Genomic DNA, 27,283 nt, shown 5'->3' with positions numbered 1-27,283 from the left:
TTCTCTGGATCATGTGGGTCATTTCTGTGGCAAGCCTTTACGATGTTTATGCCAGGTTATGTTACGAAGTCTTAGCCAACATTATTATATTTTTGATACCAAAAGATAAAAATACAATGGACTGAACAGTAAAGCATAATCACCTAGACACACACATTAAGGGCCTCAAACATTAATAGTCTATTTGGCATTCATAGGAACAACTTAACAAGAAGTGGACATTAATAAATACTACATTACAATTGGTCTCCAATGAAATGAGTATTACACTTGCATTAGTATCTAAAGTACCTACCATGATGCACATCAAGTGTTGTCAGGGAATTAATGATTTGCTACATACTTCAAAAAGGGGCTGCATTCGTTGTAACATAACTAATCATGGAATAAATAAACTCAAGGAGGTAGGGAGTACTCTTAGAATTACATACCACCCTCAGTCTGTGTGGAACTCCTAGTGATACCAAGAAAATCAAGAGCATTAAGGAAAAGAGCCCTATCTGTTTCAGTAGCAGAAACTGAAAAACCATGATAAATAAGGCCCTACTTCACTTGCAATATTGCAGATGCCACAACATGAGGCTTCCATTGCAGTTTTGAAAGAGGATGCCCCCACTCCCATCCCTGGGCTGCCGACAGCAGGTGCCTTCCTTCAATTTTTTTTTAATTGCAGATTACATATAAATCTTGACACTGAAACAAAGTTTGGTTTCAGGTCAAAGGAAATGTTTTGTTTTGACTCAAACTTTTTTTAAACTAATCAAATTTGGAAAGTCTTTTTGGGATCAACCTGAATTTTTTGCCAGAGCTTCCAGGAAACTGAAAAGTCTTAATTGCACAGCTCTAATTGTAGGTGTGCCAAAGTTCCTAGGCCTCTTTGTTTCTTTATTTCACACCATGACCCAAAAGACACAGATGCTGTGTGATACACTGAGTTGCTGCAGCATCTCTAGTAAGAAAAATGACAGGTATGTTGGTGGAGGAAGAATCTATTTTTTTTTTTTTTGAGAGAGAGGTCTTATCAGACACACTGCATAGATTTAAAAAAAAAGTAATGTGATGAGTAAAGCAAGCATAAGACAGTCAGGAATTTTATCATCAACTTTGTATTTACAATAATGAATGGTACAGCTGTTTTCTCTGTGAAAGCTGTGACATGGATTTTAAATCTGAAACAAAACAGCATTTGTGACTGCATCCTTGACACAGGATTATGCAGTGGTTTATTGGCATTAACATTTTGCTGGAGGTTACAATAAAGAGGAGAGACTTCATTTGACTCTAGAAAGTAAAAATTGCCATGTTATCTTCAGCTCCTTTGAGGTGTAGGTAAAATCTGTTGAAAGAGACAGCTAGTCCCTCCCTCCTAAGCTTCCACCTTACTGTTCTCCTTCCCCCTCCCCCGGGGTGGGAGCTTGTCTCAGTGCAGTATTTCAGATCAAGTCTAGGTTTTTGCTCACTAGATGGCCTTAGGGATCCACTTTCTATTCTAGGTAAATAAATTATGCAGCCCAAGTTGAAGATTTTATATATATGAAAGTCAGGAAGTTGAGACAAGATCCTCACAGAAACCCTAACTTTGGTCCCTGTTGCCAGTCCATTACAAGGGCAGTATCACCCAAGGATCTGTGCAATATATGTTATCACTTAGGGCTTGATCCAACACCCATTGAAATTGATGGAAAGCTACCCGCTGACTTGCATGGGCGTTTTATCAAGCCCACAGTGTCCAACACATTCAGTTCGCTGATGCATGTGCACATAAAAAAAAGAGAGACTTGCAGGTACACACCTAAGCCACCAACAATCCTTGCAGGTTGCAGCACTATCAGTGCTGTCTGCTAGACTGTGGAATAGAATGGGGGGCGGGCAAGAGGATGGAGAAGCTACATTAGGCCTTTCAAGTCTTATTTCACATAGGCGCCGACGAAGTCTAGCACCAAGGGGTGCCTTTTCTAAGTTCTGGGCATAAAAATCTCAGCCTTAATGTTGCATGGATGATGCTTTCAGATCCCATTAGAGGCCACTGAAGCCTTGTCTGATTATAGGTAAAACTGCACTAATAAAGGCAAGGCCGAGAGTGGAAAATGAGCCTGCAGAATCTTAGAGAACCAGTGGTTTTGGGAATCCTGATAAAAAGGTCAGATAAGAAGCACAGTCGTTGGTGGAATTGAGCTTTCTCCCCATGGTCATTTCATTATGTTGTGTGTTTGCTTGGTGTTCAGTCATGTCAGTGGAAAAATCCCAAACCTTTCATTTGCATACCCAGATGGTCAGTGAAATCTGGGTATAGTTTTTAGGAGTGTTAGTCACCTAACCAATGTTGCAGATGAAAGTGGTGTGTCATACAGCTGCAATGATTGTAGATCATTAATTTGAGGAGGATCACATGAACCCTATACACATGGGTGAGAACTCATTTAAGAGGGGCAATTCTTCACCGTGCACAGGAGGGGACATTATCACCTCGCTGTTGGTGAGAGTCTTATTGGTGACTACAGAGATCCTCATTCCCATGGGTGAGCACATCAGGTAGCCCATAATTTGGTTTGTCTTCTGAACTGACAGATGCAAATGCATGTGAGTGCACTTGCTCTGCCTTGTGGGGTGTAGAATGATTGATTGCAATTGCACCCACAATTTTGCAGTCACAGAGACTGAATTTAGCCCATTTTAAATCAAAACAGTGGGGCTATAATTTAAAAAAAATTCAAGGAAACATCATCTGTGTGAAAATATGCCTGCAGTGCTATCAAGGTTATAAAGACCTACGTTTTTATGCTACATAAAAGACGGTCATGTAAGTTAAATTTCCTAGTGGCGCTTCTCACTAACAGCCCAATTTCTCACAAAACGCTCGAGAGAAGAGCAGTAGAACTTCTTCATTCTAACCTTTCCCTTGAATGTGCTGCAGGTTTCTGAACATGCACACCAGATTCTGAGATTGAGTAAGATGTTAACAATAAGTGAATATTTATATTGCTGAATTTTTCTCTATGAAATAACTATAGAGCTGCAGTGTATCGCTGAGGTGCATTAGACCACTTTCCCCACTTACATGATGTTAAAATACCAGATATTGTAATAGGCTCTACCTAGAATCACAATAGATTTACAAAACAGCCTTTGCACCAGAAGAAGATATTTTCTCTTCTATGAGACCCATGTGATATTTTCCTATACTGTGTATGGTTTGCCAGTCACAGAGTACAGCCTTACTCTATCAGTAGTCAAGCAGTTGTATTCTCTTGGTGCGGTTCTTTGTGAGACCACTTTCTAGTTGGCTAAGCAGTGAAAGGGAACTTGGTATCAGTACAAATCGCTGTATGCGGGAGAGAAACTAACAATGTGTAAGTTTTCAATTACAAAATGGAAGTTGTAACCATGGGTGGCTCTAGCAATTTCGCTGCCCCAAGCATGGCGGCAGTCCACAGGGGGAGCTCCAGCGGTCGCCAGTTCCGCGGCTCCGGTGGACCTCCTGCAGACATGCCTGCGGAGGGTCCGCTGGTCCCACGGCTTCGGTGGAGCATCTGCAGGCATGCCAGCGGGAGAACCACTGGAGCCGCCTGCCGCCCTCCCGCTGACTGGCGGAGCGCCCCCCGCAGCATGCCACCCCAAGCACGCGCTTGGCGTGCTGGGGCCTGGAGCCGGCCCTGGTTGTAACCAACTTCAGGGAGAGTACAGACACAACACTACTCCATTCACCAGCTAAGGAAGAAACAAAGTAATAAAGGTACCAATTGTCAGAGATCCCAGTGAGTGCCCCCTCCTGGCCAGCTACTAGGACTGCTGTGAGAAGAATCCAAGCCTCTGTGGTTAGGGTCTCCTGGAGCGTTAAGCTTCTGAAACTTCAGGTCCCTGCAATACTAGTTCTTCCCTTGGTCTTTCTGGCACGTTTCTTGGGCCCTGACTCTGTCTGCCACCCCTTCTTGGAAATGGGGCTACTCAGCCCACCTACCATAGGCCTCCAGAACCAGCACTGATCCCAAGATACCCCAAGTACTTACCCACTCCTCTCCCCCCATTAAGCCATCCCAAAAGGTTTGAAGCCCATGGTTCACAGTTTGGTGCTCTTGGGGCACACAGCAGCTGTAAAATAGTTAACACACAATTTGCACAGTCTAACAGGTTTATTCTTAATCATGTGTAAAACACAAGTATAGACCATACAAAACATACATGCACGTCCCGGCCTCTGTTTCCTCACCACTCCAGGGCATTCTGTGGGCTGGGTTCCAAGTTCCTTAGGGTCATATAGGTTCAGGAAAGCAGACAGGACCACCCTTACCCCCATGAGGCTGCTACATGTTGGGTCGCCTCTTCCTCCCAGAGCCCCTTACACATGTTCTGTGACCTTACTGTCCTGCTTCTTTCCATACTTTTCCTGTGCCTCTCTGTTCCTGTGTTTCTTTATTTTTCTCTCTTTCGTTCTACTCCTTCAACTTTTCACAGCTCCTACCTTTTCCCCCTCCCTGCAGAAGTGTCTGCTAAACTGATTGACTAAGGAGGCAGCTAGCTCACTGTCCCAGCAGTTTGCACCTGAAAAAGGTCTAAGTCCTAAGCACCTTCTATTGCATTTGGCTGGTGTGTGCCTTCCACAAAGCTTGTCAGCAATGGTGGATCCACATAGATACAGGCACTCATATAACACAGCAGATTTTTCATAATACAACTTCACCAGACCAATCAGAATTCATAAGTTGTACAGACAGCCCCGTTCAACACACCAGTTAAATACTTTAACTTAGAATAAAAGACAAATTGCTTCCAAAGGAAATGGCTAAATGTTTGATTTAAACTCTGTATGTTGCAAGACAGTGAATTGTATAGCAGGCACCTGTCATATTCACCATTAACTTAATGTCACATTTTGCCTTATTGCCTGTAGATTACGTAAGACTAATTATATGGGTGATGTCCTATGATGAGGTGTACAAACCCCTGAGAGGGAGGGATTAAAGAGCTACTTTGAGCTCAGGCACCCACTCCCACTTCCCCTGCAAAGCATGGATGGGCTGCAGGAGGAGCTCAAAAGGAGACCAAACCATCTGAGTATTAGGTAGCATGTGGAGGTGAAAAGATCTCTGCTCTTAGTTCATTGAAGGGATGTACTGCAAGAGGTCTAGGTAGGGCCTCTGGCTATTGTGACTCTATTAGATCTGCTGAGGCTACAAGGACTCCTAACGCTCAGATCTGAGCTGTACTTCTGGTTTATTTTATTTAAGGTCTTTACTTTGCCCCTTGATAGAAGGGGCTAGGTAGGAAGCAAGCCAGGGAAGCAGTGGTACAGCACCTTTTGGGGTGCAGACCTTTGCCTATCATGGGGCCCTGGACTGGAACCTGATGGTTCCCTGCTATCCTCTAGGCTGCAAAAGACTGTTAACCTGCACTGGCATGGGAGAACCTGAATGGGAAAAGGGCCTCAAAAAACAGGAGAGCAGGGACCTTCAGACATGTACCTGGGGATGCTCTGGAGGATTTCCCCCCCACCCCCCCACCCCATGGCTATCTGTTGTCCTCCTCTCTGCATAACCTGAGAGGAGTAAGGCACTATCTGCATGCTCTGGAACTAGCATTCTGGGTCCTGAATGTGGTGGTGGGTTAATTACTGGGGCTGATTCACCAGAATAGTGAGCCCGGATGCAAGGGGGTGACTTGGTAGTGAGTGGCTTATTACATATGCCTTCTATTTAGAATAGACTGCAAAATACCACCAGTAATAGTGCTCCCTTAGGTAAAATTTAAAGGGAAATGTCCTTTAAAGTACAATGGGCATCCTTAAAACAACTTCTGACTATAAACATTTAACAGAAACTCTGACCTCATTTGTGATTCCTTCCCAATGTTCTACAATTTAAAGGGCAAAAAATCTGCAGATGTAACTTTTGTGTGTGTGTATAGGTATGTATTGTGAGTATAAACATTACAGAGAGTAGTTGCTTTCCTAGTTCATGCTTTGTGAGGTGGCTTTTTTATTTATTTATTTTTAAATGGTACAGGACAAATTACAAGAGGAAAATCTTACGTTGATTAACATTTGTTTTAAGTGGTGTTTTTTCCTTAAAATCTCTCTGCCGTGATATGCCTTATTGTGTCACTGTTTGATGGAAAGCAGTTCTGCTCAGTGTTGCTGTTAACATTAATGGTAGCCCTTGGAAAATAATAGCAATTGATTGTGTGATCAGCTGGAAGATGTAATTACACATTTAATGACCCAGTTTATGGTGTACATCTGCACCACACACTTGCAATTCATCAAGAATGAGTAGGTATGCTAGTTATGAACATCATGAAGATGGACTCTTTCTGCTCTGTTCTCCATCAGATCACAGTCCAGCAGCTCCTGTAAACACATGCTTAACTTAAAGCACATAGTAATTCCAGAGTGGTCCCACAGAAGTTAATAGGACTAAACACATGCTTACCTTTTAAGCATGTGGGTACATGCACTACTGGAGTGGGGCCTTAGTGAATTGTTACTTTGTTTTTAGAACATACTTCCTATCCTGTTTACTGCTTGATCACAGTGAGTTTTTAGGTAGTAAATAGACTTCACAATGTTTAGTGGTTTGGTTTAAATAATCCTCTCAATGTTTGAATCATAATCTGTACTTTAATTTGTTTTAAAATGTTTGCAGTAAACACAAATTAAATTTAGTTGTACAGAAAGGTGCAAATAAAACTGATAAGAGGTGCAGATGAGTTCTGTTAAAGGCTTCCATTCAGCAAAATATTTAAGCATGTGCATAACTTCTAAGCATAGGTTTAAATTAATCCATATTCAGCAAGCACTTCAATCCCACAGAAGTAATTCTCTTCTGTGTGACTTAAGCAGGTGCTTAAAGTTAAGAAGATTAAATACTTTTTGCAACTGGGGCTTAAGAGGGCTAGATTCACAAAGGGCCTTAGGCACCTGTCTTAGGTACTTAGGTCCCTAGTGGTGCTTAAGTGCTTACCTGTTGACAACCACTTAAGTTATGTGCACAACTGCCTGAAGCGTGCCCCCCGCCCCAGCAACAAGCTGCTCAGAGCCCTTAATCACCCCTAAGCCCTGTTGGGGTTCTCCAAGGTATTCCTCTGGGTGGGACCCACAGATAAGACAATAGCAGCATTCACAGGGCTTTCCTCTGGCATGTGGGAAACACAGGGGTTCAATCCCCACTCTGCCTGACTTCCAGTAGGGACTTGAACCCAAGGTTCCACACCCAAGGGGAGTGTCCTACCACCAACTAGCATATTAGCTATGCTGATGTGTGAGGGGAGGAGCTATCAATCTCTCCTGCTGAAGTTGTTCCACTTTGTATAAATATTCATTGGAGCAGGGATTAACTTTTCCACATCCCATGGAAAGGCCCTAACCACTGGACTATGGAGCCAGTTTCCTCACTTTTGTTCTCTCTGGCCCAGTGAATATTTATTAACAAGGTGGAACAACTTCACCAGGATTAATATATTTCTGTAGGTGCTGGTCAGTGGTGATTTGTATCAGGGATTTACAATAGCTATGCTCAAACACATTTCCCCTCCCATCTTTGTGTGAAAAGGTCAATATTTTTATGCCTGAATGAAGCACTAACCCTTCTAAGCACAAGCTGCAGAGAGATTTCCCCGCCAAAGCATCCCTGTCTCTCCTGAGTTTCATACTGTATGAGACTTGGATCAGTAGAGGGATGCCATTGAGATGGTCCATTGCTAAGAGGTACAAGAAGGTGCAGGTTGTACATTATGGCGCAACTCCAGAGCAGTAAGTAAACATTTGTGCTGACGGCGAAATCTCATTTTATCAAAGAATTACACAAAGAACAGAAAATATTTTTTCTCTTTGGGTTCTGCTGGGACTATACATGTCTATAGTTTTGTAGCTCATTCCTTTCTCCCAATAAGTGGATGTTTCCAAAGTAGTTTGTTGGAGGCTTCAAGGATACAAAGATCACATATGACTGAAGTATCCAAAGATCCAAGTAACACAATGGACCAGAGCCTACTTGCTTTACACAGCTAGTCCCATTGAAGTCACTGAAACTGCTTATGTAAATAAGGTGAGCAGGAACTGTCTCAGCATGATCAATGACATAGAAACTGGGGTTAGGTACAGAGATCTAGGGTTAATGAAAGACCTAGGGCTAGGGGTTTTTTTTTGTTTTCCGTCCCCCGCCCCCTCCCAAAGGTTTTATAGGCACCTAGTAAGAGTTGCAAAAGTGCTTAAGCAGTATAGGCACCGAACTTCCTGTGAAAGTCAGGGAGTTAGGAGTCTAACTTGCTTACATGCTTTTGAAAATCCCTATAGGCACCTATCATCATTTTTAGGCACCTGAATGCCTTTGTGTATCTTGCCCCAATGAACAACAAAAAATCAGCCTGTATGCTATCAGGAGCACTGTCCTCAGGAAATGAGCATCTGTATGTCATGACGTATATAATTTCCCACCCCTTTCCTCTGAGCACACAGTGGAGATGTGAGCTTTCTTGCCTTGAAGGGTTAATGCAACTTCTATACAATTCTCCAAATTCAGATCTCTGCAGAGATTTGAGATCTGGCTGTCATGAAAGCAGACAAGACTATACTTGGTACCATAATACATATTTTGAAAATATAATTTGCAAACACTGCTAGCCATATTTCTCATAGGAGATTTTATTATGACTGCTAAATCATCCCTCTTATTTTTCTTCTTTCTTGAGCATCTAGACTTTTTTTCCTAGCCTCTTACTTTTTTTTAAGGGGGGGGATATTTTGGGAAGATCCAATTACATATCTTACTGCCTACAGAAAAACTTGGCAAAGATTTCTTTGCGTATGGGATAGATTCCATAGCCAAATAAAATCTATTATGTAGTCCAAAAATGGTACATTTTAGTTTCTGATTTAAAGTGAAATGCAGCACCATGTATCCTGCATAACAATGATTTGTCTCACTGCCAGGTACATCTTGTGTTCGGTTTCTAATCTTTCCAAAAACCAAAAGAAATAACACAGGCACAAATCTGTACTTTTTTTCATTTTAAAATATGCAAATTACTTCCCTGACTTTTTTTAAATCTATGACCACTTCAGAACAAAGATTAGGGGAAATTGTTCTGTTTTCTTAAGCACAGAAATCAATCAGAAGGCAGAATGGGATCTTTTATCACTGAATTTCTGAGCAATACTCAAAAAAACCTGACAGCTGAGCTTTTTTCCTCAAACAAAGCATATCTTCTCTATAAGACTCTTCATGAAACTCAAACAATATTTCTGTGAGCTGCATATTACATAGGAAGAGGTTTACATCTGACTTCAAGGAGCTGCAAGACCGAGAACGCCACTAACACAGGTCATTCATATGGTAAACCTTTAGAGGGCTGTTTACCTATTGCCTTAAAAAAACCTGTCATTGTACAGGCTATAACTAAAATGTTATCAATATTTTCAGACTCCTTTCTACCTGGAATCTAAAGCCTAGATGCCTTGTTCCCTGAGTGTCACTAGCTGATACTCAGAGGGGAGACCACTCTTCAACTGGAAAACAACTTAGAATTGGATTGGAACAGGTTTTTCCCTCTTCCCTACTACAACAAAGCCTTTTTTGGTACCATCTCCTTTCTTCAGTAAGGCCAGTTCTGCCCCCAGTTACAGGGCTCCAACTTCCACTGATTCAGCACTTATGTCACATTCTCACTGGTGTAACTAAGGTCATCTGAGCAACTAAGATCAGAATTTGGCCTTATGGTTTTATAAATTAGATTTTTTTTTAACTTTATTCCTGGTGACCAGTAAAACACTTCTAGTGTGACTGATTAACTTTTTTTTAAAAGCTCTTTTTTGGTACTAGATTGAAGTTGAAAACCTTAATACACTGTTTCAGAGTCACTGCTTAACTCTCTCTTCTTGCCTCTTGAATATTCCTGAATCATTGTTGTTGGCACCCATACTCCTGGATCTTAAAAGCAAACTTGTATTTGCTCTTTAGTAAACACTACCAGTCTCCAAAAACATTGATAGATTTTTTTAAAAAAAAAATTATTTATTTTAGAGAGAAAACAATTTACCACATGCAGGAACATATTATCTATCCAGACACTCCTCATGAATATGCTCTGTTTGTCCAGTGAGGGATGTTAGGAAGGAGAGAAATGGGAAGGTTACAAATAAAGAGTGACATAAAGAAGTGCACAGTCCACTACACAACATGTGCATTCATTTGAGGGAGGAGGAGAGAAGGGGAATGAATATAACTAATTCTTATTTCCTGTGGCTCATTTGCAGGGTGGGGAGGGGGTTAGCAAGTGTTAGCTACTGTTCTTCACAGCTTGCTGAGTCAAAATGAAGAACAGAGAAAACCAGCACCAAGATAGCCTTTAGCAGACACTTCAGGTGTCATGGATTATTAATGTGAAGTTTCATTTACACAGGAAGGCCCTTTAAGATCTATGTAAAGTACTTGCAAGAGAATGAGAAAGTAGCATTAATAAAGATTGAACAGGCTACCTCTTAGCCAATGGAGCTCTAGTCTCGGAAGCAGGCTCATATTACAAAAAGAGTAGATAATGCTACGCAGTACTTGAGGCCAACACTATATCAAAATACCTCCTGTAGGGGCTAAGGCCGGTACCCAGATGTTTTAGGTAGGAGTATATATTAATTCTTCAGTACGTGATGAAGGACTCTTACTAGGTATCTGCATAGGAATCCTCTGTTCCACATGCATCTGATCTCAAATACAAATGTGGTTCTCACATTGAGTCCCACGCATGTGAGGGTAGAACTGGGACTACCGTCTCCACATACCCTGAGGCTGTTTAAATGAGTTGCTGCATGGCATTTGCTGCAGTACTGTCTCTGCTATAGGCAATACAGCACAAGCAGTGTAATTTAAGCATCTTTGGTGATTAGTGGGCTCTACCCTTAGTGGGAAAAGTCAGCAATAAATGTGACCGGTGTCCTCTTAAAAAAACCTAGTCAGACTCAGTAAACTGAAATCCAACTGAGGCCAACATCAAGATTATCAGTCACTTCGTTCTATTTTTATAGAAATTGCACATGGGAGGAAAAATCTGACTAGCAAAGAAGCTTTTGACTATAATCTTCTGTGTGTTGTCCTAAAAACTTATTTGGAAGAGAGATTTTAAATTCTCCTCCTCCTTGCTGGAATCTGCTCTGTGTGTGCTGTAACAGTCAGGCCGGACGGCTGCAAGAGGGTGTGGGAAGGCAGATACGTTAGCCCTAGAATGTTAAAGGCCCTATACTCTGAGAAGGGGTTACCTCAGTTCCATTAGGAACACCTGGACCCACTTAAGGGCTACCACTGAACTTCTCCAGGAGGGGAGGACATGCTCCTCCCCATAGGGGAAGCAGACAAGCCTGAGTGCCTGCTAAGGGTAGGACTGACACCCTGGGGCTGACTACAGGGAGACACCCAGCCCTTGGAGGAGGCAGGGGAAAGTATCACCCTTTTTTTGTGTGTGTTTATGGGATTATTACCCTTTTTGTTTGGTGGAGGATCACCTCATAGGCCTACCCAGAAAATATGACCAAAGGAGCACAGAAAGGGGAGGACAAATGTTGCCCAAAGTGGGGTGAGGGTGACTTACCCCAGGCCCACCATTGCCAGGGGGGAAGTGCTTGGTCTGGTGAGACAAAGGAGGTGCCTTGCCACAGCATGTTTCAACAAAAATGTGGTTGATACAAAAATCCTTTATATCCTAATCCACTATGTTAACTCTCTGTGATGTCAATAGTACTGTCCTCAAGCTTAGATGCTTTGTAACAGTATTTGAGGATGCTGGTATCACAGAACCATGCATGTTTGGGGGTATTTCAACATGTGATGCTACATTAGTCACATTATCAGCTGCAGTACTGAGAGTAAGAACTGCTTTTGGGCTCATCTCCTCTGGAGCTGACAGTAGCTATTCCATTATTCTCTTTTTCTGGTTCCTCTGTCTTCTGAAGGAAGAATTTGATTAAACTGATTCCAAGCCATAGCAGTTACTATGGGTATTTTGAAAGTGCTTTTCTAGTGATTGAATGGAATGAGTGATGCTCTTCGACGGGCTCCAGGGAAAGTGGGCAATGTGTGGAGAGTGAGATGAATGAGGATTAAGCTGCCGTTGCAGAGGAAAACAGCTTCTGGGCATGACACCATTTAGGAAATGGAAAACAAGGGCTCAAAGACTCAGAAGAATAACAAGGAGTATTAGGGGAAAGAGGACAAAGGTGTTTTATTAAACCTGTATTTGATCTAAACTAGTGCAATGGCTTAGGCAGGAAGTCTCTGGCAATTTCATAGTCTGTACTATAGCTTAACAGAAGGTCCAGTTCAGCAAGGTTCTTAAGCTCCTGCATAACTCTCAGCATGGGAGCAGTCCCTATTATCTTAGTGTCTGGGCATCTTGCACTACTTCATGTATGTAGCCTCCCAAACCCCCATCAGATAAGACAGTGTTGTTATCCCCATTTTACTTCCTCTAAACCTTGCTTCTCCACCTGTAAGTGACTCAGCCCAGATCTCCCAAGTGCCACGCTAATCCCCTATCCTACACCATCCTCCTCCTCAGCACATGCTTAGTTACGCATGTGCCGAAGAACCTTGGTGAACTGGAGCCACAGAGATCACCTTCCTTCCCCTTGATGGCTGTAGATGATTTCATTCATAATTGTGAGGGCCACGTATGCTTTAATTCTCAACTGCATAACATTCTTAGGGACACTACAGCAATTCTTTGCATGGGAAAGAGCTGGTCTGGGGGCAGAGGAAGGAATTAAAAATAAGTCTCCTGTGTCTTCATCTAAATGTGAAAAATGTTGACCAGATCAATAGTTGACTTGATTTATAAAAAACACTGAAAAAAATTAGTGAATATCACTGACACTACTTCACCTATTTTGTTTAAAAATCATTAACCAGCTTTAATTTTTAAATGTGCAATTTAGCATTTGGAAATAGAGGTGACCCAGCACCACGGAGCAAACTAGGCTTTCTGTGGATCACTGCAGAGCCACAAACCACTGCTGGGGAACCACTGTCCTAATGTGCCCAAATCTGCATAGCACACTGCTGTTTAAAACAGCAAAACACATTGCACATTCCACTCTCAAAACCTGTTATATTTTTCTTTTTAAGTTGATGGTGATTTTGCCTTTTAATGCCCGATTCCTCAAGAAAATCAAAGATCTGAGCTGAAAGAAGAATCATTCCATGCACATGAACTCCAAATGGGAGTTCCACCAATTAGAGAAGCAGATGACGTGAACTTTGGGTCCTGATATAGCAATTCCTATGTAGTGGGCATAGAATTCTTGACCTTTGGCTTGACCAGCTCAGGCCTCTACTTATTGAGATGAAGGCTAAATTCTAGCTGAGCCAGAAGTGAACTAGCAAACATTTGAGCAAGTGTAACATTTGAAGCAGGCAAGGGCAGTGATACACACAACCCTGCATTCTCTGTTGGCTATGGCAGAGCCCATCTTTGAGCTCAGGACAAGAGAGTTCACAGGATTTCACTGCAGTTTAATAATACCAACTTGTAATGAACTGTAGTTGTAGGATAATACTATCTAACTTCAAAAGAGCACGCCTCTAACCAGAGCTAAAGAAACAACTTCAGTAACTTACTAGCTTCCAGCCACCAAAGAAGTCTGATCTCCTATCTAGTAGAAGGCAGAGGTACAGGTACAAGCCAATTCATTACATGCCTCATGTTATTTTTAGTCACACTAGCTGATAGTTACATTTCATCAGATTCTGAAGCAACAGAATCGGCTGTAGTGTACTGTAACATGTTAGGCTTCAGTACAGATTAAAAGTAAATAGCATGTGTTTAAAACTTGGATTGCACTAGGAAGCCAGCCATTTTCAAAACTTCAGCGGGGTCACCAGCCAGTGCCAGATTGAGACTGCTGAATACTCAACAGCTTTCTTAGAATGGGCCTGAGCCCCAAAATCTTTATTCCGTGAAAACTACCATTGACTTTCATGAGACTGGCTGACTCAGACTCTGCACCTCTGCATTACAGTCCAGATCCTTAACTGCTGTAAATTAGTATTGCTCCATTGACTTCAGAGGAACTACTCCAATGTACACATGTTAAGAATCTGGACCTATATTTCCTTTACTATAAGGATCCTGTGGTTGTTACATGACTGGAGCTCTCAAGTGAACTTCCAATATAGGCTTTCACACAGCAACAGGGGCTGGGGGAGGGGAGAAACTTTAAGTGATTGTAAATTTGCAGCCACAAAAGGCAGGAGGACTCACAGGCAGGTGAAGTATCTGGAATTTTTTTTTGTCAATCACCAAATTATTTGGCTCTTTTAGACACAATGGACGAAACTCTTAGCCAGGGTAAATCACTATAGCTCCATGATTTTGGTGGAGCTTTGCGACTTTTTTTTTAACCTCCAGAGGAGAATCTGTTCCTATGATCCTAAACCTGTTATCTTTAATCAGACAAACTTATCTGACTCCAATAAGAGCATGTCTAAGTAAAGATCGCAAGACTTGGCCTGATACATGTTAGTGCCTTGAAAAAACAGTATTATAGATATGAGTTGTTACATGTAACAGCTGGAAAGCAGAACAAAACACAGAATGTAAGGAACATGATCTCTTTCCTAAGTAAAAAATTGCAGATGTATCTCTAAAGCATGTAAGAAATGATAATATACTTTTGCTGGAAACAATTTTGGAAGACTTATTCTATTATCAAATTTACAATTTACTTTAATGATTAAAAGATTGTTTGAAATAGCTATAAATATTTGCAAACATAGTTCAAACTATAGACTGTGCAAAGAATCCTTTCTGGCTTCAAAACCCTGTTCTCCTCTCTCTCGCGCACACACACTCAAAAAGAGTGAACAAATAAAGAAAAGACATGGATGATGGTCTATAAAGGGTTGGAGTTTCTTCAGCACAATAAAGTTTTACTTTCTCCTTTGATTAGACAGTATATTTAAGGTAGACATCATGATATATGTTAAAACTCATGGTTGCCAAAACACATCATAAAATTAAATTTAGACAATATCCCCAGATTTTGAAATAGGATATTAGCTCTTTAGGCTTTTATTTTATAGTGAAAGGAATTAATGAGAGGATTTTGTTTCCTTTTCATCAGCTGTTCTATAATGTGATGTAGCTAATTATTACCACCACATTAATTAATGTGAAGACTGAATCATAACTTGTGGCAAAAATTTTCCTTCAGCTGAAACTTCCCAAGTGCAGCCATGGTCTGAGACTAAATTAGGTTTACCAAATTTGATAAAATTTAGCATGGTTCTTTTTGAGTTACCAGTATTCAAATATTTTTTTGTTTAAGATGCTTGTTTGCATTCTAATAACTCACATAATGGCTTTGTTCCAGGTAGAGGTTGTAAGACAATCAGTCTCCTATATGTATCACTCACTTGAGTCCAAAAAAACAATGAACCTGATTTCTCCTTGACTTTAGTGGAGGTACTCTTGATTCTCAGTGGTGGCCAACTGAGATCAAACTTTGTCCTAACATGTAAAACTGACCGATATGATTTACTGAGTAATTTGAATGATTTGTTGAGCATCAATTTATCATTTTCATAGTGATATTAACATCCAGTGTCAGAAAATAAGATGTTAACTGATAACATGACTACTGAACACTTCACACTGGTGGCTCATTGATTTTAATATTGTAAACTTGTCACATCAGTTTCCTTCTTATAATGTTGAAGGAACAAGCTTTGTGCTGTAAAATTCCTGGGCCAAAGCCTGATGCTTTTATTCAAGTTTACTCAGTCTTTACTCAACCAAAACTCCTACTGATTTACTCAGGCAAAAGTCTAATTAAAGGCCTTATGTAAATAACTATTGAGGTGAAACACATTTTCTTGCTACACGTAACGTGAGAGATGTTTCTTTATAATTTTATGTTCAGGGAAAGAACAGTAGACTGAGAAGAGACTCGGAGCATTTTTTTAGTGTAATCCAGCATATATAGAAACCTGCTACTGAGTCTGGAAATGTTAACCAAACTGAACAAAGCTCAACATCCTATTTAGCAATAGTAACCCTTAATGCTTCATAAACTCTACTGCCTAGACAAGTAGAGGTAGCAGTGTAACAATCATAAATAAACAATGGATGCATAAATCTGTATGTTGGATTGTTGCAGATGACCTTTTAAGAAGGATGGAAACTTGAAAGAGGTTGTCAGGACTAGGACTACAGCTAACAGAGAATCTGTTATTGCTCCAGGGTGGAGCCAATACCTTGGGATCCACAAGTTCCAAGATAAAGGTTTAGCTGGGAGGGGTTCTCACAAAGAAGAAAAACATCACGTAAGTAAACAAAGTGAAATCCACTGAACAGGAAAGAGCTTTGGAGCTGCTCAGGGAATTCCTGTTTAATGAGCTCCCTACCCCCATCACAGTGCTGCTCCCAACACTGCCCTCCTTTGTACACTAGGGTTGAGCAGGGAGCAGCTTAGGGCTGTAATAGCCCTGTTGCATGGACTGAGTTGGAGGCTAACATGGGAGACTCACCCATGTCCTACCTTCTTAAAAATAGTGCACCTATCTCTTTGGATGGGAGCCACCGCTACAACTCCCTCTCTTCTGCAATATCCAAAAAGGGACTCCTGCTCAGGTCAGCTGGTGCCTTATGGGAGTACCTCGCTACCCCACCTGGACATATTTCCAGAATTCTCTCTGTTTTGGGAACTTTCTAAGCAAAGCAGGGAGTCCTATCACCAACTGAAGGAAGAAAATCTTCATCTTGATAGGCCAGCTGGCACTTCCCTTTAAACAGGGCCGGCTCCAGCTGTTTTGCCACCACAAGCGGTGAAGGGGGTGGGGGAGGTAAAGCTGTGATTGGCAGCACTTTGGCGGCTGCTCAAGCACGCTGCTTCATTCTTCGCAATTTGGCAGCCACTCCTTCCCTCCGAGAAGGACTGAGGGACCCACTGCCGAAGACCCTGACGTGCTGCCCCAAGTACCTGCTTCCTGCTCTGGTACCTGGAGCTGGCCCTGCCTTTAAAGAAACATCCCCTATTCAGACTGCCAAGTGTTGCATGACACATGTATTTGTCATGCATTCCCCCACGTGGTAAATGTCACACATTTTTAAGCTACCCTTCCCCATGCAATAGGGGAAGTATAGGCCAGGAGCCCATGGATTTAGTGACGTTGACAAACAGGTCAGTCCATGGCTGCAGGCCAATACACAGTGTTAGATCAAAGCAATTGTTAATGTATAAGTGCATTCAGATGTTTAAACTTCATGAAAGCTAATGGGTCATTATTTGTATTGTTCTCCCTTATGGATTCCTGTTATGTAACAGCAAAAATTTATATTTGTGTATAAGCCTGTAACTAAACTACCTATCAAAGAAATCCTTTTAACAGAAAATGCTAACTTCAAAGCAAGTGGTCATTGTGTGTGAGATGATCAGGGTCAAAGCGAATAAGTGCATTCCTCACTGTCATCAAAGAAGAAAAACAGATGTCATCTTGCTTTCTGGGTAAAGGAGCTATAAATATGGATTCAAGAAATGATCCATCATCTCTGACTCTTTGGGGATCTCTGCTTTGCATCTGTTACCTTCCCTGTAAGAGTCCAATCTGGGTTACCCTGAAAGACTCTTGGGAGGGAAAATGGGAGTTTATTACATTACTTTTACCATTTGGAATTACAAACTGTTGTTCGTCTGTTCATCTGTTCATATATTTTGCCTACTTTAACCTCTCAATAACTCTCATTTCCTTTTCTTAGCTAATAAACTTGTAGTTAGTTTACTATAGAATTGGCTACCAGCTTTGTCTTTGGTGTAAGGTCTGGAGTACCAACTGATCTGGAGTAACTGACTGGTCCTTTGGGACTGGGAGAAACCTAATGTGCTGTGATTTTTGGTTTGTGACTTTTATCCCTAAGTTCAGTTTGGCTGGAGAGCCTATGGGGACTGTCTGACTCCATGGTAAGACTGGTATAGTGATACAGGAGTTCACATTTGTTGGTCTTGATTGATCTAATTACAGAACACACTACCAACATGGCATGTCTGCCCTGAGACAGGCACTCACAGTTGTGAGCCACTTCAGACAGCGCAACACATTCTATTACTTGCTCCTCTAGTGACTGGTCTTAATATTTCTGTTTATTTCACATCTCATTAACTAAACTGTTGCTCCTGGGGTGCACTTACACATCCCTGCATTGTTTCAAATCTCAGCCCTTTCCGACTAATGGGGGAGGGATAGCATTGGCCTGCTAAACCCAGGATTGTGAGTTCAATCCTTCAGGAGGCCGCTTCGGGATCTGGGGCAAAAATCTGTCTGTGGATTGATCTTGCTTTGAGCAGGGGGTTGGACTAGAGCAGTGGTCCCCAACCTTTTCGTCTGGTGCCCACCAGACGAAGGACCATGGCGGTGGTGGAGCATCCGCCGAAATGCCGCCGAATTTCTGCGGCGTTTCGGCGGAGGCGACCCCTCTCAATGTCACTTGTGGGTGGCAAGTGGCGTCATCGAGAGGTGTCGCCGCCGAAACACAGAAATTCGGCAGCATTTTGGCGGATGCTCCACTGCTGGCCAGGACGTGGGCACATTTAGATGCCCCTGCAGGTGCCATGGCACCTGCGGGCACCGCATTGGGGACCCCTGAACTAGATCTCCTGAGGTCCCTTCTAACCCAGATATTAAAAAAAAAAAAGACTTAATTCAGGAAGTACATGAGTCATGTGACTGCAGATGGCACGCAACATCTGCTGTAACCAGAGACTGCCTACCCTGAGTAAGGAGAGACCCAGGATCAGTGAACACCCTGAAGGAAGTAGGGGAAGCATGTGTCTTCACTTCCTAGTTTGCAGAAAGCAGGGAAGCATCCGTGCTTAAGTGTTATGTATTATGTTGACTTTGTGTTTTCTGTTGATTTAATGAACTCATCCTGAGGAATGGGACAAGAACCTAAACTGGACTATCCAGCTAGGGAATCTGACCCTTGGTGTACACTGTTACCTCCCTTAAGGTGGTTGGATGAGGCCTATCACCCATTTAACAGATAAGATAACTGAGTGGCTGAACCAGGTCCATGCAGGTAAAGCTGAGAATAAAACCCAGGTCTCTGATATGACAGACTTAATTTGCCACACAGAAGCTGGGAATGGGCAACAGGGGATGGATCACTTGATTACCTGTTCTGTTAATTCCCTCTGGGGCACCTGCCATTGGCCCTTGTCAGAGGACAGGATACTGGGCTAGATGGACCTTTGGTCTGATCCGGTATGGCTGTTATGCTCTTATGTTCATACTGCCTTTCAACAGAAATGGGACAAATTATTTGCAGTCTAATCCTAACACTAACAAATACAAGTTTGAGTCTGCAAATGTTTCCATGTTAATTTGCATTGTCCTTTAGCTCAAGTGGTAGATAATCATGTTCAGAGACCCTAAATTAATTCCCTGCACGTGATGCAAAAGGAGGTTGTGTTACACTTGCTATACTGTGTCTAACTACTAGACAACACTCTACTCCCAGAGCCAGGAGTAGAGCCCAGGAATCCTTGTACCCAATAGTCCAGTGTTGGTTCACAAATGGGTATATAATCAGTGACACAATATTTTGTGTCTCTTCCTTTAAGAGCTGTTCCTTATAGACCATGGCAACGTGCTTGCCCACTCCAGTTACAGCTCAGGTCTTCTCCTTGGGAGTTCAAACTTTGCTGATGACCCATGGCACAGGGGAAAATACATGCAAGTTAGGCTGAGACTACGGAATACATTCTGAAATGACTTTATATTGTAAAGCATTGTTTTTAGAGGTGAATGTGTGTGCGTTCTGTTAATACTTGGTTTATTGTTGCAGGTTTAGTGTTTGTATTTTGGTTAATGGGAGCTGATTCTTTAAGAAAAGTATGGGCATATATTATAGGCCTTGTGTGAAATGACTGAGAGCAGTAGATAGGAGAGGCTGCTTGTGTGTCCAGAGAGAGGAAGACCTTGCTTGTGTAAGCTCCATAAAAGGTCAGAACTTGATTTAGTAACTTCTCTTCCCTGAAAGCAAGCCTCATTCTCAAAGGTGTAACATTAGCACGTATTAGGGAACTGGTTGCCTCAAGGCACTGTTGATGAGGTACCGTGCCTTCTGCCTATTAGGTCACCTATTAGAAGCCAGCCCAGCTCGGCCAGGACTAAAAACTTTGCCCATCTAATGGATGTGCGGTGGCTTTGACATGAGTTTGGGGTTCAGTTCCAGCTCCCACATCACAAATTCCCACCACACTTTGGACTAGTTACCAGACTTGGCTGAGAGACCAAGAACTCCAAGAGCCAGGGAGGCTGAACTCAGTCTTACCCAAGAAGAAGCTCTCCCTACCTTAGGGATGAGGCATGCCGACAAGTGTGTGTGTGTGTGTTACCCTGTAGATATGCTTGACAAGACTGTACAAGCACTCTAATAATTTTAAAGCTAGAGTTCAGTGATGTTAATTGGTTGCAATTAAGCAAATTAGCTCATTTGCATAAAATGTCATGCAGGGAGCTGCACAGAACATGACAGTAATGCCTGCTGGATGGGAATCAGCCAAGAAAGAGCCCTTCCCCTATACAATGCTGAGAGAAGCTCAGGGTGTCTCCCAGTCAGGCAATCTGCACTGTCACAAACTCAGCTTGGGATGGGCAGAGAATATGAAGCCTTATAAAGGTGTAATGCAGCTTCTCCTGAAGGTTGCTGTATTTGCCTGCTTAATTAAGGTTGTGTCTTCACTAGAAACACTGCAATGGCACAGCTGCTGCACCACTGAAGTTGTACACACTCACTACAACTATGGGAAGTTTTTCTCCCATCACTGTAGTTAATCCACTTCCCTGAGAGGTGATAACTCCGTCAACAAAAGAATTCTTCCATTGACCTAGTGCTGTCTACACTGGGGGCTAGGTTGAGCAAAGGAGCTGGCCCACCTCAACTATTTTAGTATAGACCTGGCCTAAGGAAGCTGCTTCCCTGCCAATAGCATGCAGAAAAGTTTTGGCCCTTTAGTGAACTAGCAACCTCAGAAGCAGCTGTGAACTGAAGAAAGCCCTATATTTGCAGCGGAGAAACTCAGGCTAAGTCTACACTTAAAAAGCTACAGCTGCAGTAGCTCTGTGAAGACACTCACTACAACAATGGAAGGGTCTGACATTCCCCTCTCATGTCATCTGGATCGGTGATCTGCTAGGTCACTCCAATCCTTGCCCTGCTCTGCTGTGAGAACCACTCCTGAGCTGTTCACGCACAGCCTCTAGAATGTAACCCGCTCCTTGGATTGTGCAACTAAATGACTAGCCAATATCTCCGGTCCCAGACTCAACCCTAGGAACTTCTGTCTTGCAGTGTCCAATTATGCTAGCTGGATGCTGCAAGCTTATGAGTTTGTCAATTTAACAAAGAAATTGATCTGTACCAGGCTTGTTATCCCAAGGAGAGTCCCTGATCTGCTTCAAACCAAACACATTGCTTCAGGTAGAATAAACAAACAGATTTATTAACTATAAAGATAGATTTTAAGTGATTATAAGTCAAAGCATAACAAGTGGGATTTGGTGAAATTAAATAAAAGCAAAATGCATTCTAATCTGATCTTAATACTTTCAGTGTCCTTACAAACTTAGATCCTTCTCACCACAGGCTGGCTGGTTGCCCTTCAGTTAGGCCAGGGGTCTGCAACCCGCAGCTCCGGAGCCACATGCGGCTCTTCAGCCTCCTTGTTGTGGCTCCCTTCGGCCTTGACAAAAGAAAAAAAAAAGAAAAAAAAAGAATAACGGTTATTTATTATTTTAATTTTTATTTATATATTTTATTTATATATTTTATTTTTGTTTATTTTGTTGCACAGTTATCTTGGAGTTCGAGGTGATACTTTAACATCGAATTTTTAAAAAGTTTTTATAATTTGTCAATTAAAATATGCGTCACATCCACGTCTATAGCCCTCGCCTTTATCTGCAGGCGGCTTCTTGAGTGTGCGACCCCCGCGGTAAGCTAACCATGAATACATCCCAAAAAAGAGAAATCTCAGAAGAAAATAGAGAGTTTAATTCTGCATGGACAGATTCCTTTGCCTTCACTGCCAACGACGCTGGCTTACCTGTGTGCTTGATATGTGGCGAGAAATTAGCAAACAACAAAGAATGTAACGTTGAAAGACATTTTCAAAACAAGCACTCAGCATTTTCTGAAAAGTACCCAACTGAAGATGGGTGAAAGAGAGCGATTTCGGAACTGCTACGGAAAGTTGAGCAGAGCAAACATACTTTCAAGAAGTGGATCAACTCTCCAAACTCAACTACAGCTGCTAGTTTTGTGGCAGCTCATGAGATCGTAAGGAGGGGGAAGCCGTTCACAAATGGAGAATACATGAAAGAATCGTTCATAAAAATATCAGAGCATCTATTCTCCGAATTCAAAAACAAACAGGAAATTATTCAGAAAATTAAAGAAATGCCTCTCTCTGCAAAGACCGTCAAGGACAGGACCATTAAAATGGCAACAAATATCACCAGTAAGCAAATTGATGACATGAATTCAGCTCAAGCATATTCAATTGCCTGTGATGAGTCAAGTGATGTAAACGATGTTGAGTAGACAGCACTGTTATGCAGATATGTGAACTCTGATGGGTCGCAGGAAGAACTGATTGAACTCATACCGCTAAAGGGCCAAACGCGGGGACAGGACATTTGTGAGGCTGTTTTGAGTTGTCTAAAGCCAAAGGAATAAACACCAGGTGAGTGGTGTTTATTCCTTTGGCTTTAGACAACTCATAATTAGTCTACTGATGGTGCACCCAGTATGAGAGGAGCACAGAAGGGCTTTGTGAATTTACTTCAAAAGTCGCTGGATCAAGAGCTGATGACGTTTCACTGCATCTTGCACCAAGAAGCACTGTGCGCTCAAACATTCCCCCCTGAATGTGTGGAAGTGATGAACCTCGTTATTAAGATAGTGAACAAAATAATTGCAAACGGGTTAAACCACCGACAGTTTTGTTCATGGTTAGATGAAGTCAAGAGCGCATATTTGGATCTCCTGCTGCACAACAGAGTTCGGTGGCTGTCAAGGGGAGACGTGTTGAAATGCTTCGCTGCTTGTCTGGAACATGTGAAAACCTTCTTGGAAAGCAAAGGCCTCAGCTATCCCGAACTGGGAGACCTCGATTGGCTGGAAAAGTTTTATTTCATGGTGGATATGACAAGTCACTTAAACACGCTGAATAAAAATCTCCAGAGAAAGGGAAGCATGGCCCTGCAGTTGCTGGAGGATGTTCTGGCGTTTGAGCGCAAGATGACAGTGTTTGCCAGAGATGTACAGAGAGGTACGCTCTCTCACTTCCCCTCCCTGAGAGAGTTCAAAGAAGAGAACAATCACATAAATTGTGATTATTTACACCGTGCAATAATGGCAATGCAAGCTGCATTTGGAGAAAGATTCAGCGAGTTCAGAAAGGAAAAAAACACTTTGTCCTTCCCTGTCACATATCCCTATGAATGTGGATATGTCCACATGGGATAAGTCAGCCCGATCTTGAAATTGAACTGGCCGACATAGCGGATAAAGACTTATGGGTGTCCAAGTTCAAAAGCCTGACAGCGGATCTCGAAGAAGTCGCCCGTCAGAAGGCCACTCTCGCTAAAGAGCACAAATGGAATGATATTGAAAACCTCCCCAAACCCGACAAACTTGTTTTTGAAACATGGAGTGCCATTCCCGACACGTATATGAACATGAAAAAGTATGCATTTGGAGTCCTGTCCATCTTTGGCTCAACATACTTATGCGAGCAAGTTTTCTCGAGCATGAACTTCATAAAGTCCAAATATCGCTCCCGCCTCACAAATGAGAGCCTACAGTCCTGTGTGAAGATCAAAGTCACATCTTACAGCCCCGACATAGGGAAGATCAGCATCGAGCTTCAGAAACAGAAGTCACATTAAACAGGTGAGAACACTAGCATTTAATAGGCTATTATTATTCAGAAAAAAACATTTATTTCAGACCCGGAGCTGATGTAGTTTTTTATTGTATGTTCAGGTGCTTCGGTTGATTGCTGGCCGAGAAAGAAACCCGAAGAGGATGAGAGCACACTGAAATGGACTTGTCAAAAAACGTTCCTAATTTTATGTTTACTTTTTTAAAACTGCTAAGCTGCAACTATATGTTTTTTTATATTAAAGTGGGCTACGTTTTATTTTAATTTTACACAAATACGGGAAGGACTCAAAAAGGCCTGCATAGTTCAGTGTTTAATTTATTTCAAAGTAGGCCTACACATGCACACTGCACTTCTGTTTGTTGTATTCTGTTGTTGTAACAGGTAAAATTAAAAAAAGATTAAAACTTTTAAAAGTTTATAAGCAGTGTTATGTTTTGCGGCTCCAGACTATTTTTCTTTAGTGGAAGAGGGGGCAAAATGGCTCTTTTGATAGTAAAGGTTGCCGACCCCTGAGTTAGGCTCTCCTCTTTGATCAGAGCTTCAGTCGCTTGGTGGTGATGGAGGTGGAAAAGAGAGGAAGAGCATGGCAAACATCTCTCCCTTTTATCATGTTCTTTCTTTCCTCTTGGCTTCCCTCCCCCCTTCAGAGTCAGGTGAGCATTACCTCATCGCAGTTCCAAACTGACCAAAGAAAGGGGGGTGACTCACTGGAGAGTCCTTTTGTTGTTGCCTAGGCTAGCATCCTCTGTTCCTGTGAGGCTGGGCTGCGGGTGTCCCATACATGCCTTGATGAGGTGTGAACTGCCTCTCTGCTCTTGGAGAGTTTTTGCCTGGACTTATTTTCAGCCTCACAACTATATATATGAAATTATAACCTATAACATTACTGTAAAAGCAATTCTCGGTGCATCATAAGCCTTCCGAAGACACCTGACATGACAAAATTTGCATTGGATTCCACACAATCATTTTTACAAGGATGAATATGGGGATGCTGGGTGTTCCCATGAGGTACAGAGAGTCACAAAGGGGTTTTCCCATCACTGAGTTGAATTAACTACAGTGAGAGGTGGTAACTAAGTCAACAGAAGAATTCTTCCATCTGCTTAGTGCTGTCTACACATAGGGGGATTATTCACACCCCTGAAAGATGTAGCAACGCCTCTGTAAGTTTCCAGTGAAGCCCAGCCCTTTTCTTCAACATTAAGTGAACTGTCCCAGCCAAATTTCCTGTAGAGGTAAAATTTCACCCACTTAGGCCCCAATCGGCCCATCAACGGGGCTCCACATGGACGCTGGAGTCTGCCAGTGCCCAGCTCATTGCAGGGCCTCAAATTCTCCATGCAGTTTCAGCTGGACGTTAAGATTTTTTTTATCCAGTGGTGGTTTTTGGTGAAAGCTGTCTTGTAGCTTATAACAACGGAAATATAGCATGCAAAGGAAGAAAGGACCATTGGTATTACTGGATCAGCATAGCAGCATGGACTGATTTAAATCAGCGATTTTTTTTTTTTAAATCACCAAGTGAAAAGCCTTGATTTTAAATCATCAATTTTAATCAACTCTTAAATTTGTCATTCAGTTCTCTTCTTAAAAAAAAAAAAGTGCAGTCTCACCGGTTGCTATCCCTGTGGCACTCTGTACCTGAAAGCAGCACCCTGAACCCCCATATTCACCACTGCCCTATGTTTTTGTACAATGTATGCCTTGTGATGTATCATTTTAAGTCTTGATCTGTTGAACATTAATATCCTGTTGGTTGTATGTGCAATCATGGCATGTGAATTTATGAAGTTTTGTGCTGTGTGTGTGTGTGTGTGTGTGTGGTTGAAATATGTTGTGAGATTGGGAACACCCACAACCAGCCTTTCAGGTACAACGATGGAGTAGCCAGATGTGTTTCCCTTTAATGGGCCATCCACTTACCCAGAAGCCATCCCATGAGACTTCTCAGAGAGAGCATGTAGACTAGGGGTGGCCAGCCTGTTGCTCCAGAGCCACATGGGGTTCTTCAGAAGTTAATATTCGACTCCTTGTATAGGCAACAACTCCAGGGCTGGAGCTACAGGCACCAACTTTCCAATGTTCCGGGGGGTGCTCACTGCTCAACTCCTGACTCTGCCACAGGCCCTGCCCCCATTCCACCCTTCCCGCCCCCTCCCCTGAGCCTGCCGTACCCTGGCTCTTCCCCCACAGAGCCTCTTGCATGCCACGAGACAGCTGATCAGGAGGCGGGGGGCGGGAGGTGCTGATCGGCAGGGGTGGGAGGCTCTGCGAGCGGAGGGGAGGTGCTGCTGGGGGGGGCTGATGACATATTACTGTGTCTCTTTGGAAATGTACATTGGTAAATTCTGGCTCTTTCTCAGGCTCAGGTTGGCCGCCCTGATGTAGACCATGGAAACTGCTTGACTAATGGGATCAGACCCCGTGTCACAAGCAAAAGATCTTTCCAGCAGGCTAGAAGAAACTATAAAAGAGTGGAAGTGACATGACTTGGCCTCATTTTCCCCCTCTTCTCCCCCCCCCAACTGAGCACCTGGAAACCAGTCTGGAAGACAAAGACTTTGAACTAGGGAGGTGGTCCCAGACTGGAAGGCAGTTCCAGCCGGTTTATTGAAGATTTGTGGCCTGTTTGTACCATCTATCAGGGTGTCACACTGCTTGATTCAAATCCTGTATAGAACTGACTGAAAATTTACTTTTATTTCTTAGGTAATCAACTGATCTCTGTGCTTACTTCTTATAATCACTTGAAATCTTTCTGTAGTTAATATCTGTTTTATATTTTACTTAAAACTTTGTGGTTTTGTTTGAAACGCTTATGAAATCTCAGCTCAATTTATAAAGGCTAGTGTGTGTCCTCTACATATTGAGCTGGGGAGGGGGGTGAGGGGACAGACTGAGTAATGAGCTTACACTGGTCAGGCTTTTGACCGGTGCAAGATGGTAGGGTTCTGGGGTGAAAAGCTGGGGAGCTGGGAGGAATTGTCTGGGGCCTATTGTTGGTTCATGAGTGGCTGGCAAAGCATTCATGGAACTCAGTTGGATGTGTCCCTGCCTGTGGATAACTGTGTAAGTGCAGCACCTGTCAGAAGTTTGTAGCTTCACAACAGCATCACAGAATGAGAGGGATACTCCATGTTGGTGGGGCAGAGGGCTCAGCAGTCCCACAGTCCAGGCTGCACCCCAGAAACCTGTCACAATAACCATTAAAACATTTTGATTTACAACTAGAGAGAGACTTTACTCTAGATTTGCTACATCTTTTTATCTTAAATGTTTTGGATATATAAACTTCTCATCAAAATATGTTTCACATCTACATATTATTTATTAAAGGAACAGAGCAAATAACAA

The 27,283-nt window shown here is 42.4% G+C and overlaps 1 long non-coding RNA gene across 2 annotated transcripts in view; it reads left to right on the top strand.

Annotated features, from left to right (window-relative positions):
* The window catches only part of LOC120398735, a 33,625-nt gene extending 6,342 nt beyond the window's left edge, over window positions 1-27,283 (top strand). The window contains exons 2-3 of one of the 2 annotated variants that reach the window (XR_005594668.1): window positions 16,136-16,301; window positions 26,293-27,283. This is a non-coding gene — a long non-coding RNA (uncharacterized LOC120398735). The remainder of the gene's footprint in view (window positions 1-16,135; window positions 16,302-26,292) is intronic. The other variant, XR_005594667.1, reaches the window with a different exon arrangement.

Source organism: Mauremys reevesii, linkage group 2 (assembly GCF_016161935.1).
Source record: "Mauremys reevesii isolate NIE-2019 linkage group 2, ASM1616193v1, whole genome shotgun sequence".
Lineage (NCBI taxonomy): Eukaryota > Metazoa > Chordata > Testudines > Geoemydidae > Mauremys > Mauremys reevesii.
Note: the sequence above shows the minus strand (reverse complement) of the source record. Positions and strands in the feature narration are given on the sequence as shown.